Source organism: Macaca fascicularis, chromosome 3 (assembly GCF_037993035.2).
Source record: "Macaca fascicularis isolate 582-1 chromosome 3, T2T-MFA8v1.1".
Classification (NCBI taxonomy): domain Eukaryota; kingdom Metazoa; phylum Chordata; class Mammalia; order Primates; family Cercopithecidae; genus Macaca; species Macaca fascicularis.
Window position 1 is genome coordinate 18,659,671 of NC_088377.1, and position 15,392 is coordinate 18,675,062.

Sequence of the window (15,392 nt, forward strand, 5' to 3'; positions counted from 1 at the left end):
TGTTCATCAAAATACTTTCATGGCATACTTTTACTTCTTCGGACAGTTTCTTGCATCTAGATTTCTGGAATATCCAGCTAGTAATATTCTAAGGTCTGTGCTTTTACATTTTTCTGTAGGAGGCCTTTATAAAACTGAAATGAAAGGCTAAGTATTGGAGAGAACATTATGATGCCACAGACCTATTATTTATGGTCATTCAGGCAGAAGCTAGATTCCAGGATCAGAATTCCAGCTTTCCTGACAAGGTTTCTGCATTTGTGAAATGGCAATGAAAATAAAAGTATTTACTTATACAAATTAGATACTGTAGCAGAAGAGAGAGAGAAAAAAAACACCTCAACTGCTTAAAGATAAGAACAGTAACTATCATGCATAATAGGAAGTCCTAAGTCAAGGATGCCCCAGTCTCATGATGTCAGAAAGGTTCTAGATTCTGTCCACTGTTCTGTCATCTACAGGGACATTCATTGCCTGTTAGATACCACACCCAGCAGTGACAATGTTTAAACGATTAAGATTTTTTTTCTGTGTGTGTTTTTTTAAACATGTTACAGGCTGAATCATGTCCCCTCCAAATTCATCAGTTCTAACCCCGTGTACCTCAGAATGTGACCTAATTTGGGGATACTGCCTTTAAACAGGTAATTACAGTCAAATAAGGTCACTGGGGTAGGTTCTCATTCAATATGACCAGTGTCCTTCAAAGAAGAGGACAGATAGACAAAGAGAAAAGACTAAGGAGAAAGACCTTAGAAGAAATCAACATTGATCTTGGACTTCTAGCCTCCAGAACTATGAGAAAATAAATGTCTCCCATTTAAGCCACCCAGTCTGTCGTAGTTTGTAATGGCAGTTCTAACAAACTAATACAATATGTGAAGAAACTTTATTCTAAAAACCCCCTCAGTAGCATTGGCCACAATTGTGTTCCATGTCTATTCCTGATCCACTCACCAGCAAAGGGGTTGGGATTATCTTTTCTTTCACATAAGTTTTGTCTTATATCACATACAACAACAAAAAATGAAATTCACTGAATAATTGAGTGATTCTTATATGTGGCTTCCTGTACCTGTACCTATGTACCTAACAAAGTATGAATAATTCTGACATTATCACAACAAATCTTGATATTTGGGGGAAAAAAATCCCTGAACTTTTAAATTAGATCAGGTACCCACTGGCCAGATGGCAGACTGAGTACTGTGACTACTAAGATATAAACATCTGTTTTTAGAGACTCACAAACAAACCTAGAAAAAAAAATTGAAATTTCTACAATTAATGTTGAATTGTGTACAAAATCCTTTGGATTTTTAGTTTTGACTTTATATCATTGACTTTTGTCCTTTGTCAGTTTAAATGTATTCTAATGTGGGAAATAGGAGTTCTGTGATTGAAATCTGGCTTGCCTTTGGCTATTCCTTGGTATTCATGCCAGTGTTCTACAGGCTCTGAGCCAACTGTGTCCATAATCAAGTGCCAGCTTCAACCTAAAAAGAATAATAATAAAAATCTCCTAAGAGTATAGGGATAGTTTGTAATGACTAGCTCAAGGGCCCAAAACACCTGGAATGTAGCAACCTCAGGACATTCCTGCCATTACATGGACTTTCACTTTTCTCTAAAGAAAACAAGGAAAACAAAAAATAATTAATCCCTCTCAAGCATTAAACCCAAGATAATTCACATATTAAAAGCTTTATTTCATTACTTTCACTTGGTTTTGTTAAGGAGTAGTATATTCTGGCCCATCGTATTATTTTGGTATTTATTCTAGTTTCTAAAGGAGGAGATGGTTCTAAGGATGCAGATGTCTAAGCAGTTAACATCACAACCTTCTTCAGTTGCCAAGGAAATAGGAAAACTTAAACTCTTCTGCAAAACTAATTTTCCAGCTGTGTATTTCTATTTTGATTGTAACTACTTACTTTCAGTTATTGGTTTTGTCTTCAATATGCCCACATTACTATTTTGTTTGTTTTCAGATGTTTTATTCTTTGTCATTGATACATCTGGCTGTTATAGTTCTACTGCCATACTGTTTTTCTTCCTGTAATTTTAAAATATATTTTTAATTGCTGTGGGTAGGTAATAGTTGTATATATTTATGGAGTACAAGTGATGTTTTGATACAGACATACAATGTGTAACAATCAGAATGGGTAACAGGGGTGTCCATCACCTTAAGCATTTATCATTTCTTGAAGCTGAAAAAGAAATTGAACTTATGGAGACAGAGAACAGAATAACGGTTACCAAAGGCCAGGAATGGTAATGGGTAGAGGGTGATAAAGTGAACATGGTTAATGGGTACAAAACTACAGATGTGTATTAATAGAATGAATAACATCTAGTATTTGGTAGCAGAATAGGGTGAGTATGGTTAACAATAATTTATTGTACACCTACATCTTTTTCTGATTCAGTTTATACCTCTTGGTCTTGAATGGGATGGTGATAAGAAAGATTTGGAAGATACAATCTCTAATAATTTTACTTGAGTTAGTTGTTTATTTGCAATAATAAAGCTTGGGAGAAAATGTACTAGGAAATTTTGTTATGACTTTCATTTTAGTTTACAGCAAACAAGCATTTTTTCTTAATACATTTGTGTCTATACAGTTGAGTGCTGTGTGAAATCTTACGGTGAAGCAGATGACATTTTTAAAGCTCCTTTTCAATATTCAATTTGCCTCCTCAATTCCCTAGTGGAAGGAAGGCCTTTATATGGCTTAATGGGTCATCTTATTTGTTAAATTAGCACATCAGAATCACTTGTGGATGCTTATTGAATGTGCAGACTGTGTGTACTATTGGTTTATCTGGGGAGGGCAATGTTCTGGAAGTGATTCTTATCCACAGAAAAGCTTAGGAATGGAGGATAAGGTGCTAGAAAATCAGAAAACCTATTAAGAAGTAACTATAATGGTCAGAGGGGATCATAAAAAATCCCAACTCATGTAGCTGAAAGACAGAACAGGCATTGGGTTGTGATAAGCCTAGATTCAATTCCATCTCTACCATTTTGAACGTCACATGGTTTCTCTAAATTTCTGTTCCTTCACCTATAAAATAACATTAACTTTACAACCTCACAGTATTTAAAACATTCATCACACATAGTAACATCCTGTACAAAACATATAAAACAGGCCCTTAAAATATGGTTTCTTTATTTCCCAAATTAGGGTGATAAGTTCATGGATATAGGAGATCCTTTAACCACAAAAAATTAAGAGGACCTTGGAGATCTTGCCTTCACCCTTGGCTTAAGTTATTACCATGTCCAGTTGTCTTAAAGTTTCTTTAGATCTAATTTCTCTTCTAGGATCCATTGTGTCTACTTGTATCTTTTAGATAACTCAAACTCCTGCAACTTAACCTATGTTACAACATGAACTTTCTTGTAAACTTGTAATTTTCCACTATTTTCTAGTTTGGTAAAGATTTTCACTATTCATTCAGGTACACAAGCCAAAAACTTACAGGTCATCCTCAACATCTTCATTTCTTCACTCCTCATATAAAATAATATTTTCTTTTTCCTGTATCATCAATATTTCCTCCCTTCTGAGCATTTTCTTCAATATACAACATTCTGGAATCTTCCATGTTTTAAAAAAAGTCCTTTCTTGGTCCTACTTTCCTGTCCAGTTATTGGGCACATTTCTCAGCTATTTATTTTTTTTTGAAAAAAAGTCTTGACAGGGGTTATATGTTCTCACCAACTCTGTTTCTTTTTCTCCCTTTCTCTGAAGCCTACATTAGTTTGGTTGGTTGTTTTTTTTCTCCAAACTTCTACCCAAATTGTCCTGAGTAAGACCTGATAACCTCCATGTTGTCAAATCCAATAGTCAATTTTCAATCTTGATCTTACTCCACAGTTGATCAAACACTTGTTTTGAAACATTTCCTTCACTTAGCTTTTAAAGCCCATCCTCTTGGTTGTTCTTCTATCTCAAGGGTTGTTCTTTCAGTTTCATTTGTGAATTCCATTCCTCTTCCTGATTGCTCAATGTTGGAGTGGTCCAAGCCTCAGTGATCTACTTTTTTTCCTCCATATCTACCATCACTCCCTAATAATCTCACCTGGTCCCATTGCTTTATAGACCATCAATATTCTGGTAGCTCCCGCAACTACATCTCCAGCATACATCTCAATGGTGACATCCAAGATTGATTTGCTCAACATACTAGTCAGTTTATCCACTTGGATATTGAATGGACAAAAGTATCCAGTAACAAATAATAATTAATTGTTTTCCTCTCCAAATTTGCTTCTCTTCAGTCTTCCACATCTCAAAAAATGGCACAATTTCTCATGTGATTAAACCATTTGTTTAATTTTATAAAAGAGTTATTGAAACATGCTTTTAATGTATATCTACTTTTACCTAACTCACAATTATAAGAGTCTTAGTTTTATTTTTTTGATCAGTAGCAGATAAGAAACAGAAAAGTAAAAATAGAAAAGGGTTTCCAAAGAAATAATTTCCAGAAAGAAAAACCAGAAGAAAGAGCTGAATACAAAAGAGGAGAAGGGCTGATTGAATATAAAGAAAAACTATAAGTTGATTTTCATAACAACATTGTCAAGTCATCAATAAAAGGATAACTCGTGTTAACTAAACACTGTCCATAGAAACATTGAATTAAGTTGGTAAAACTTCCATCAGAAACGCTAGGAAGTAATAACACTTGGCCTCGGAATGGTTAGTGCCAGGTTAGAAAATCATTTAATTTCAGGGAATAGCGTCTTATTCTCTGAGAATGCCCTCAAAATAAAAACGTTAATTTTTTTTTCTTCATTTTACATCTTATTTGTGACTATCTACAAGATAGACAATGATGTAATTTACTTAATGGAAAATGATATTGGATTATTTTCTACCTTCCATGGTTTATGCCGGTCCCTTCTATGCCTCTTTGTGTGGCATGGGATCCCAGCTTCAGTGCAACGGGGAGTTGATCCTCTTGAAAAACAAAGTATTCGTTATATTTTACATTTTAAGTAAGAATTCCTGCCTGTGGAATATCAACTTTCTTTTTTGTTAGTGTTGAATTTCCCTTTTGCTCTGAGTTTGTAAACCTGTGATGATTTACCAGAATGATCTAAACTCTCAATGTACAGTTATTTTTTTTTTGTTTGTGTTAGAATTTCTCCCAGCTTTATTGTGGGATAATTAACAAATAAAAATTGTATATATTTAAGGTGAAATATTTTGTATATATGCATTGTGAAATGATTGTCACAATCAAGCTTATTAACATATCTATCACCTTATATAGTTACATTTTTTTGGTGAGAACATTTAAGATCTAATCTCTTAGCAAATTTCAAATATGTAATACAGGTATAGTAACCATGCTGTACATTAGATCTCCAGAATTTATTCATACAGCAAAACTGAAAATGTCATGCAGTTATTTTTATATATATTTTGAACATGATAATAACCTACTTGTTTTGAATGGTACTCAGCATTACAAAAGGACACATTTGAGTTTTATGGTGGAAGTCAATCTTAATTGTTTATGTGCTATTTGGATCATGGGGATAGTTTGCTCTTTTAAATATGCCATCTGGCACGTTTACAAGACACTTACAATAAACCGTCTATATAATCTTGTTTACTATATGTTTATTGAGCAACTAACAGCTGTGCCAAAAGCAATGGGAGATGCAAAGTAAATGTGTCTGTACTGTTAAAAAAATTATTCATCACAGTCTGTCATTATACCAAAATGCAAATAACTGAGGCATTGAATGCATTTGAATCTTTCAATGTCTTATTTTAAATATGATCATTGATGATATTGTCATAAAAAGAAACAGTAATTTGGAAGATGGTTAGAGAAAGATAGTATAAAGCACACTGGACTGAGTTTCAAAGCCTGAATATTGGACCTAATGTTCCCACTTAGCACTCCATGACTTGGACAGTTCATTTGATCATATTTAACTGCTTTTCAGCTCTTGTACAAATGGCTTAATAATACTCATGATTCCTGGATTACAGGGTTTAGAATTAAGCTAGCTTCTAAAAAGAGATACTCTATCTTATCTATCTTAGCATCTCAAAAACTAGTTCATTGCCTAGTAACAACAGATGCTGAAGAAATGGGAATGAAAGCAACTTATAGCCTGTAAAATATTAACATTTTCCCTTATTCATCCAAAAAATATTTTTTCAAGTATCTGCTATACTGCCTGTTTTTATATGACTATGGTGTTTTGGACAATAACACATTATTTCAGCCCTTCTGAATACAACTCAACTAGTGATCTTGATGTGGTGCATTTAGATCATACATGAGTCATCTGTTTCTCATGCTCACACTGGCTAAAATGTCAGCACCCTCAGTTAATGGGTGAGATTAAATTAGTAAAATGCAAATAGTGTTGTAGAAATACACATGGTTTTCACTAAGTTATTAGTCTTTTTAAATGAGGCCTGTCATTATGTCATCAGATCTAAAACTCATCTAATGGCTGAATATTGGGCTTCTATGAAACATGGTTATGTTTATTCCCTAATGATTTTACATCTGGTCTGGCCAAATGCAATATTCTAAAGTTTATCTTGTACTAATTGCTCTAATGATCTCTAACTTGCATTTTCTGGAAAACAGAAACTATCTAAAATTAGATTGTGATTATTAAATAAATCTGATTCAAATAAGGAATTGTGTTAAATGTGTTCTGTTTCTTTTAAGCATTTTACTATTTTCCATAGGAAAGAAAACCTTCCAGAGCTCCTAATTTTCAGGGGAAAGATTGAAAAATTTTCTGAAAGTCAAAAGTGCCTGACTCGACAGAGTTTATCTTGTGTTCTTAATGTCTGCCAGTTAACTCCATGCAAGACTCCGCAATACAAACTTTTCTAGAGTTCTTCTAGAGAGCTGTCCCAAAAGGAGATTAGCAGCAGAAAACTGACTTCCGATGCCCAAGATTCAGGAAGGCAGACAACCAGGCTTTAATCATAGACAATTATATTTTGGTTAGGATACAAGGTGCAGGGCTAGAAAACAGACGCTTTTTTAGCAAAACCTCATGGGATAATTAATAGAAATTACAATTTTCATTCTCCTGGGTGTCAAGATTTTAAACTGATGCCAAGGATTCTCATTTCTAACGAAGTTCACATTATTTTACTCTGTCAGTGTTTTGAAAGGAAATGCCTGTCACAGATTGGAAAGGTGCTGAAAAATAGGAAAGACTCTTAATTGGGACACTAATTTATTCAACAACAGTTTGTTGCCATCCAGTTAACTATGACAACAATGCCTCGGTTACATCTTTGGTCATTTATTGATAAAGGTAACTATGGCAACAAAGAAGAGGTCAGGAGAATCCTAGCCAGTGTGTTCCTGACTGCTTTGTTTAGATCAGCCTTGGCACTTAAGTCAGACCTCTGTTAGAGTTATGAGGCATCTTCCCTCAGTGATGGCATAGTTGCTTCAGATAATGCTCAGATGAGTTCTGATGGCATGGAACAGGGATCTTAACACTCTTATCTTCTGTAAGAATACAAATTTCTACTTTCCTAGAAAGATATTTAGCATCATTTGTCAAGATTTCTTCAAATACTTTTTATGCCCAAGCCATTTGCCTTTATATCTAAGCATCTATCCTAAGAAAAGAATTAGAGATATGTGAAAGATTTATGTGTAAATGTTCACAGGTATTTTTTAAATTAAAATAGAAATGTGGTAAAGACATAAACATTCAAATAAAGAGAATTATAATACTCATAAAGTTTTGATGTATTTTGGCACCACTAATCATCATATGTTTGATTGAAAACAAAGTAAATGCTAGTCTATAGAGGAATGTTTAATTATAGCAAACTCACATCTAGAATATAACCCAACCGTTAAAAAAGAGTGGATTTAAGCTATGCTAATTGACTCAGGGTTTCTGTGAGATATAGGTGAGTGGAAAGCAAGACTCAGAAAGTATTTATGGTATGATTCCATTTAGGTAAAACAATATATGGACAAAAATCTAAGCCTTATATATCTGTATAAAGGTATGCATCTATGTACATAAATGAGACTAGGCACAGAAAAGATATTGAAGATCACTACTGCGTTGCAATGTGGGCTACCTTGTGGTGGAGGAGAGCTGATGTTGAATGAAAGGTAGAAAACATAAGGAAAAGAAAAAGATTTAAAGTAGAATATAAACATTTTTGATTAAACAAAATTATGCATGAAAAACATTGAAACATAATTGTATAAAGAAAATAAATACAGTATTTTAAGTCATTCCTTGGCTAACATTTAATATATGGAGCATGCCTAGGCTATGTTGCTGTATAGGAAAATGATACAAAGTCTTTTTTTTTTTTTTTTTTTTTTTTTTGAGACGGAGTCTCGCTCTGTCACCCAGGCTGGAGTGTGGTGGCCGGATCTCAGCTCACTGCAAGCTCCGCCTCCCGGGTTCACGCCATTCTCCTGCCTCAGCCTCCCGAGTAGCTGGGACTACAGGCACCCCCCACCTCACCCGGCTAGTTTGTTTTTGTATTTTTTTAGTAGAGACGGGGTTTCACCGTGTTAGCCAGGATGGTCTCGATCTCCTGATCTCATGATCCACCCGTCTCGGCCTCCCAAAGTGCTGGGATTACAGGCTTGAGCCACCGTGCCCGGCCACAAAATCTTATTTGGCCTCCAGTTCTCATCCTTTCACAAAGATTTTTCTTATGAAGGTCACTCATAACTTCTATGCTTTCAAATTCAATGGACTCACCTTTCAAATTATTATAGATACTTTATTATCTCAGCACTGAACAGAATGGTCCCTTCGTTGAAACATCTTCCTCTCCTGGCTTGCCTGATTCTACACTTTTCTGGGTTTCCTTCTGCTTTACTTGTCTATTCTTTTTCTCTTTCACAGTTTCCTATTCCTTTTTTGTGTGATCTTGAAAGGTTGACATGCCCCAGAGGGAATGCTGGGTTTTCTTCTCTCCCAGTTTTGTACACTCTCCCTCAGAGTTCTCATTCCATTCTGTGGTTTAAAATTTGTTCTAAATTGCTGTTTCTGAATCTCCTCAAAACTTTTCAAGATATATTCATCCAATTGAGTATCTAGCATCTTCTCTCCACCCATTTGTCCTCTCTTTGCCCCCCGACTTTCTGCTTTTTGATCTTGTTAATTGGCACCCAAGCAGTCACTTGTACCCAACAATAATCCAAGGGTTACCCTTGATACTTACCTTTCCCACACATCTAATCTGGTGGCAGGTTCTGTTAAGCATACCCCAAAGATATATCTTCCCCTCCTCCTCTGTAGCTCTACTTCTTTTGCTTAAGTAGTCCTTGTTTCTCCTCTAAACATGAACACAATAACCTCCTGATGTGTCTCCTCTTTTGGCTTTTATCCCCTAGCTGTCTATTCTTCACCCAGTAGTCAGAGGGATCTTTGAAAACCACAAATCAGATTATTTTAGTGGCCTGTTTACAGTACTCCAATGCTGCCCAATTTCATGTGGACTAACACCTAGGCTACTCTGGCTTACCAAGCCCTATGTGATCTGGCCACTCTGACTTCCCTGGTTCCTCTCTTCCCCTCATCCACTGAAAACCCTTAGCTAGACTAAACATTCCCTGGGTTCCTTGGATGTGCCAGTTGCGTCATACTCTTCCTAAGTCCTTTACTCTGGCTGTTGACCTTTCCTGGAATAGCCCTCAACTTAATCTTCACAGGCTGCCTGATTCCTTCTTCCTACCTCTCTGGTGAAGCATTTTGACAACCTAACCTAAGCTAGCCACCCAGATACCTTTATAAAACCATGCAGTTTTTTTTTCTGAATTGCACTCATCTTTATATGATATCTGTATTTACTTTTTTGTTTATTATTTGCCTTTCTTTGCCAGAAGATTGTGCAGGACCATTTGCCTTGCAATTCAACCATACCTTGTTACATAGTAGAGGCTCAGTAAGTATCAGTTGAAGGGAACAAGCACTGTATGTTATAAATAGTTTCTTTATCTGTAATGTATGGTTAATAGTACCTATATCCTTGAAAGGAGGTAATACTTATTGAATGACAACTATGTGTCCTGCGGCATGCTTTGAATTGTATGTGTTTGTATTCATTGAACTTTTCAAAATAATTGTGTGAACTAAGTATAGTCCTCTCTAATTTATACAGAAAGAACTATGAAGCTCAAAGAGTTTCAAGATTCAAAGTCTTCCAGGTCAATATTCAAACACAGGTATATTTGCTTCCAAAGTCTATGTATTTTCTAAAACATAAAGTAACCTCATTAATATTTTTTACTGCTCTTCACTCAAGATCCAGTCTTGGATAATGTCACAATTTTAAAAATATATTTCTCTGTTCCTTTTTTTTTTTGTGATTTCAGAGGTTTTCCAGGGACTAATAAAGCTATCTTGATCGGCTCTTCTACAAACTTGTCCTATATCTCTTATGTGGGTACGTATTGTTTTTCCAAAATATTTTTTCTCATTTTGTGTTTTTTCTTTTTTCCTCTTTCAAATTCTATTCCCTAAAATTCTTTCCCCCTGCTTCTGTCTCAACAAGCTCTCTGAATTCTGCTGCTACTCCCTCCCTATCTGTGATCTATTAGTTTTCATGAATCTGCAGTTTAGGGCGTTGCTTCAGTGATCAGGTTGCTGTGCATGATATCCAACTTGTTCTCACCTGCTTGAATAGCTCCTGTAAGTTCTAATTTTCAGCTACCTTTTATATGTTTCTTTCTTTTTTGAGACAGAGTCTAGCTTTTTCGCTCAGCCTGGAGTGCAGTGGTGCAATCTCGACTCACTGCAACTTCTGCCTCCCTGATTCAAGGGATTCTTCTGCCTCAGCCTCCCAAGTAGCTGGGACTACAGGTGTATGCCATCATACCTGGCTAATTTTTTGTATTTTTGGTAGTTTTGCTATGTTGACCAGACTGGTCTTAAACTTCTGGCTTCAAGTGATCTGCCTGCCTCGGTCTCCCAAAGTGCGGTGTTAACCAGTGGAGGGTGTCCAGGTTCTTGGTGTCTTGAACAGAGAATTGTACAAAACGCACAAACAAAGCAAGGAAAGAATTAAGCAACAAAAGCAGAAATTTATTGAAAATGAAAGTACACTCCATGGTGCGGGAGTGGGCCTGAGCATAGGGGCTCAAGGGTCCTGTTACAGATTTTTTGGGGGGTTTAAATACTGTCTAGAGGTTTCCATTGGTTACTTGGTGTATGCCCTATGTAAGTGAAGAGGATGAAGTAAAGTTACAAAGTCATGTATTCAGCCTATTCCCTATGTAAACGGAGAAGATATTTCCTGTCATAGCTGTAATGTTTTCATGTGATTTAGTTCTAGAAAGTCCTTACATTCCTCGTCTCCAAACCCTATTCTCCTGCCTCACTGGGATTACAGGGGTGAGCCACTAAACCTGGCCACCTTTTGTGTATTTCCATATGGACAGACATTCTTAACACAAACCAAACTAAAGTCAGCGTTTCCTCTCTTGAAACCATCTCTGCCTTGTGGCACTTCTCTCTCTCTGTCTCTCAAATGCTATTATGAATTTTTGTTATTGGCACTACCATTCTTCAGTCAACCAGAGGATTCAGTGTTGCCTTTGACAGAACTCTCCTTTCCAATTGGTCTCAAATTCCTATGCATTCTACCTTTGTTTCACTGATTTTGAAAATTAAACATTTTCACTAAATGCAACTAGAAAAATGTTAATTTTTAACCTCTTCACTCTGACATTATGTTTTTTACCTGTGTTTTGGAGCAGAGCACAATTTTCTTCCTCATAATTTTGGATGGAGGAATATTAGTTAAAATGATCAGAAGGTGACCTTTTAAGTTACAAGAACCAGGGACTCATGGTTAGTTCTGGCACTTCCTGTGTTCATTTTCTGTTAATGAATCTTTTACGATTTATCGCTAAAACTATGCAACTTTGACCTTTTGCTTCTTTAGGCTAATCATTACCTAATTAACTTTGAAGGCATGTCTCATGCCACAACTTATTTCTTTTCCACAAAGACATTTGGATTAACATTATTTCCACCTTTTCCTACCTTTGTATGCACAATTCACATCTCAATCTGCCAATACAAACATCCTTCACATTTTTAGATTAGCCTGTGGACAGAGGCTGAGGAAATGCCTGAAAACATAGAACTTACTTGCACTACACTGAAAGAATTTATTTCTGATGACAAAACTAGCAAGTGTTCATTGTAGAACTATTTCAAAACACCAGAAATCCCACATACACAAAAGATATTGCCTCAGACAGGTCATATCACCGGACTCCTTGCAAACATTCCCCAGCACCAGCCTGGAGTGTTGTAGCTTTGCTGGGTAGCTAGACCCAGAGGAGCGACAACACTCACGGTAGTCTAGAGGAGGCAGAAGTGCACCACATGAAGGGAACACCATGTGGGACAAAAGAATCTGGGTGGCAGGCCTTGAGCACTAGGTCTTTCTGCTGGTGGAAAGCTGCTTTCAGCAGTGGCACAGTTAAAGTGCTGAGTTGAGCAGGGAAAGTCTTCAGCTCTACCCCAACAGTTAGAAAGCCCTGGTGCATATGAAGGGTCTTAAGAAGAGGAAGTCTTTCCCACCTTGTCCACCACCATGGGCATCAGAACCTTTGGGATACAGCAAAAGCACTGCCAAGAGGGAGGTTTATAGTGCTAAATGCCTACATCAGAAAGTCTGAAAGAACACATATTGACAACCTAATGTCATCCTCAAGGAACTGGAAAAACGAACAAAACAAAAGCTAAAAGAAGAAAAGAAATAACAAGGATCACAGCAGAACTAAGTGAAATTCAAACAACAACAATAAAAAAAAAAAACAAAAAACAAAACCAAAAGAGCCATGAAAGAAAAAATGGTTTTTTGAAAAAATAAACAAATGTGATAGACAATTAGCTAAATTAACAATGAAAAGAACAGAGAAGAATTCTGGGCTTGCGGAGCAAGATGGCCGAATAGGAACAGCTCCAGTCTCCAACTCCCAGCGCGAGCGACACAGAAGACCGGTGATTTCTGCATTTTCAACTGAGGTACTGGGTTCATCTCACTGGGGAGTGCCGGACGATCGGTGCTGGTCAGCTGCTGCAGCCCGACCAGCGAGAGCTGAAGCAGGGCGAGGCATTGCCTCACCTGGGAAGCACAAGGGGGAAGGGAATCCCTTTTCCTAGCCAGGGGAACGGAGACACACAACACCTGGAAAATCGGGTAACTCCCACCCCAATACTGCGCTTTAAGCAAACAGGCACACCAGGAGATCATATCCCACACCTGGCCGGGAGGGTCCCACACCCACGGAGCTTCCCTCATTGCTAGCACAGCAGTCTGTGATCTACCGGCAAGGCAGCAGCGAGGCTGGGGAAGGGGCGCCCACCATTGCTGAGGCTTAAGTAGGTAAACAAAGCCGCTGGGAAGCTCGAACTGGGTGGAGCTCACAGCAGCTCAAGGAAACCTGCCTGTCTCTGTAGACTCCACCTCTGGGGACAAGGCACAGTAAACAATAACAAATACAGTAGAAAACTCTGCAGACGCAAACGACTCTGTCTGACAGCTTTGAAGAGAGCAGTGGATCTCCCAACACGGAGGTTGAGATCTGAGAAGGGACAGACTCCCTGCTCAAGTGGGTCCCTGACCCCTGAGCAGCCTAACTGGGAGACATCCCCCACTAGGGGCAGTCTGACACCCCACACCTCACAGGGTGCAGTACACCCCTGAGAGGAAGCTTCCAAAGCAAGAATCAGACAAGTACACTCGCTGTTCAGCAATATTCTATCTTCTGCAGCCTCTGCTGCTGATACCCAGGCAAACAGGGTCTGGAGTGGACCTCAAGCAATCTCCAACAGACCTACAGCTGAGGGTCCTGACTGTTAAAAGGAAAACTATCAAACAGGAAGGACACCTACACCAAAACCCCATCAGTACATCACCATCATCAAAGACCAGAGGCAGATAAAACCACAAAGATGGGGAAAAAGCAGGGCAGAAAAGCTGGAAATTCAAAAAATAAGAGCGCATCTCCCCCGGCAAAGGAGCGCAGCTCATCGCCAGCAACGGATCAAAGCTGGACGGAGAATGACTTTGACGAGATGAGAGAAGAAGGCTTCAGTCCATCAAATTTCTCAGAGCTAAAGGAGGAATTACGTACCCAGCGCAAAGAAACTAAAAATCTTGAAAAAAAAAAGTGGAAGAATTGATGGCTAGAGTAATTAATGCAGAGAAGGTCATAAACGAAATGAAAGAGATGAAAACCATGACACGAGAAATACGTGACAAATGCACAAGCTTCAGTAACCGACTCGATCAACTGGAAGAAAGAGTATCAGCGATTGAGGATCAAATGAATGAAATGAAGCGAGAAGAGAAACCAAAAGAAAAAAGAAGAAAAAGAAATGAACAAAGCCTGCAAGAAGTATGGGATTATGTAAAAAGACCAAATCTACGCCTGATTGGGGTGCCTGAAAGTGAGGGGGAAAATGGAACCAAGTTGGAAAACACTCTTCAGGATATCATCCAGGAGAACTTCCTCAACCTAGTAGGGCAGGCCAACATTCAAATCCAGGAAATACAGAGAATGCCACAAAGATACTCCTCGAGAAGAGCAACTCCAAGACACGTAATTGCCAGATTCACCAAAGTTGAAATGAAGGAAAAAATCTTAAGGGCAGCCAGAGAGAAAGGTCGGGTTACCCACAAAGGGAAGCCCATCAGACTAACAGCAGATCTCTCAGCAGAAACTCTACAAGCCAGAAGAGAGTGGGGGCCAATATTCAACATTCTTAAAGAAAAGAATTTTCAACCCAGAATTTCATATCCAGCCAAACTAAGTTTCATAAGTGAAGGAGAAATAAAATCCTTTACAGATAAGCAAATGCTTAGAGATTTTGTCACCACTAGGCCTGCCTTACAAGAGACCCTGAAGGAAGCACTAAACATGGAAAGGAACAACCAGTACCAGCCATTGCAAAAACATGCCAAAATGTAAAGACCATCGAGGCTAGGAAGAAACTGCATCAACTAACGAGCAAAATAACCAGTTAATATCATAATGGCAGGATCAAGTTCACACATAACAATCTTAACCTTAAATGTAAATGGACTAAATGCTCCAATTAAAAGACACAGACTGGCAAACTGGATAAAGAGTCAAGACCCATAAGTCTGCTGTATTCAGGAGACCCATCTCACACGCAGAGACATACATAGGCTCAAAATAAAGGGATGGAGGAAGATTTACCAAGCAAATGGAGAACCAAAAAAAGCAGGGGTTGCAATACTAGTCTCTGATAAAACAGACTTTAAACCATCAAAGATCAAAAGAGACAAAGAAGGCCATTACATAATGGTAAAGGGATCAATTCAACAGGAAGAGCTAACTATCCTAAA

General features: G+C 37.7%; 1 long non-coding RNA gene across 1 annotated transcript; it reads left to right on the plus strand.

The window, feature by feature from the left end:
- Positions 1-10,157: 10,157 nt before the first annotated feature.
- LOC141409809 (uncharacterized) lies at positions 10,158-12,844 on the plus strand. The gene is made up of 2 exons (XR_012432076.1): positions 10,158-10,227; positions 10,378-12,844. It is a non-coding gene; the product is annotated as an uncharacterized lncRNA (long non-coding RNA).
- The last annotated feature ends 2,548 nt before the right edge of the window (positions 12,845-15,392 follow it).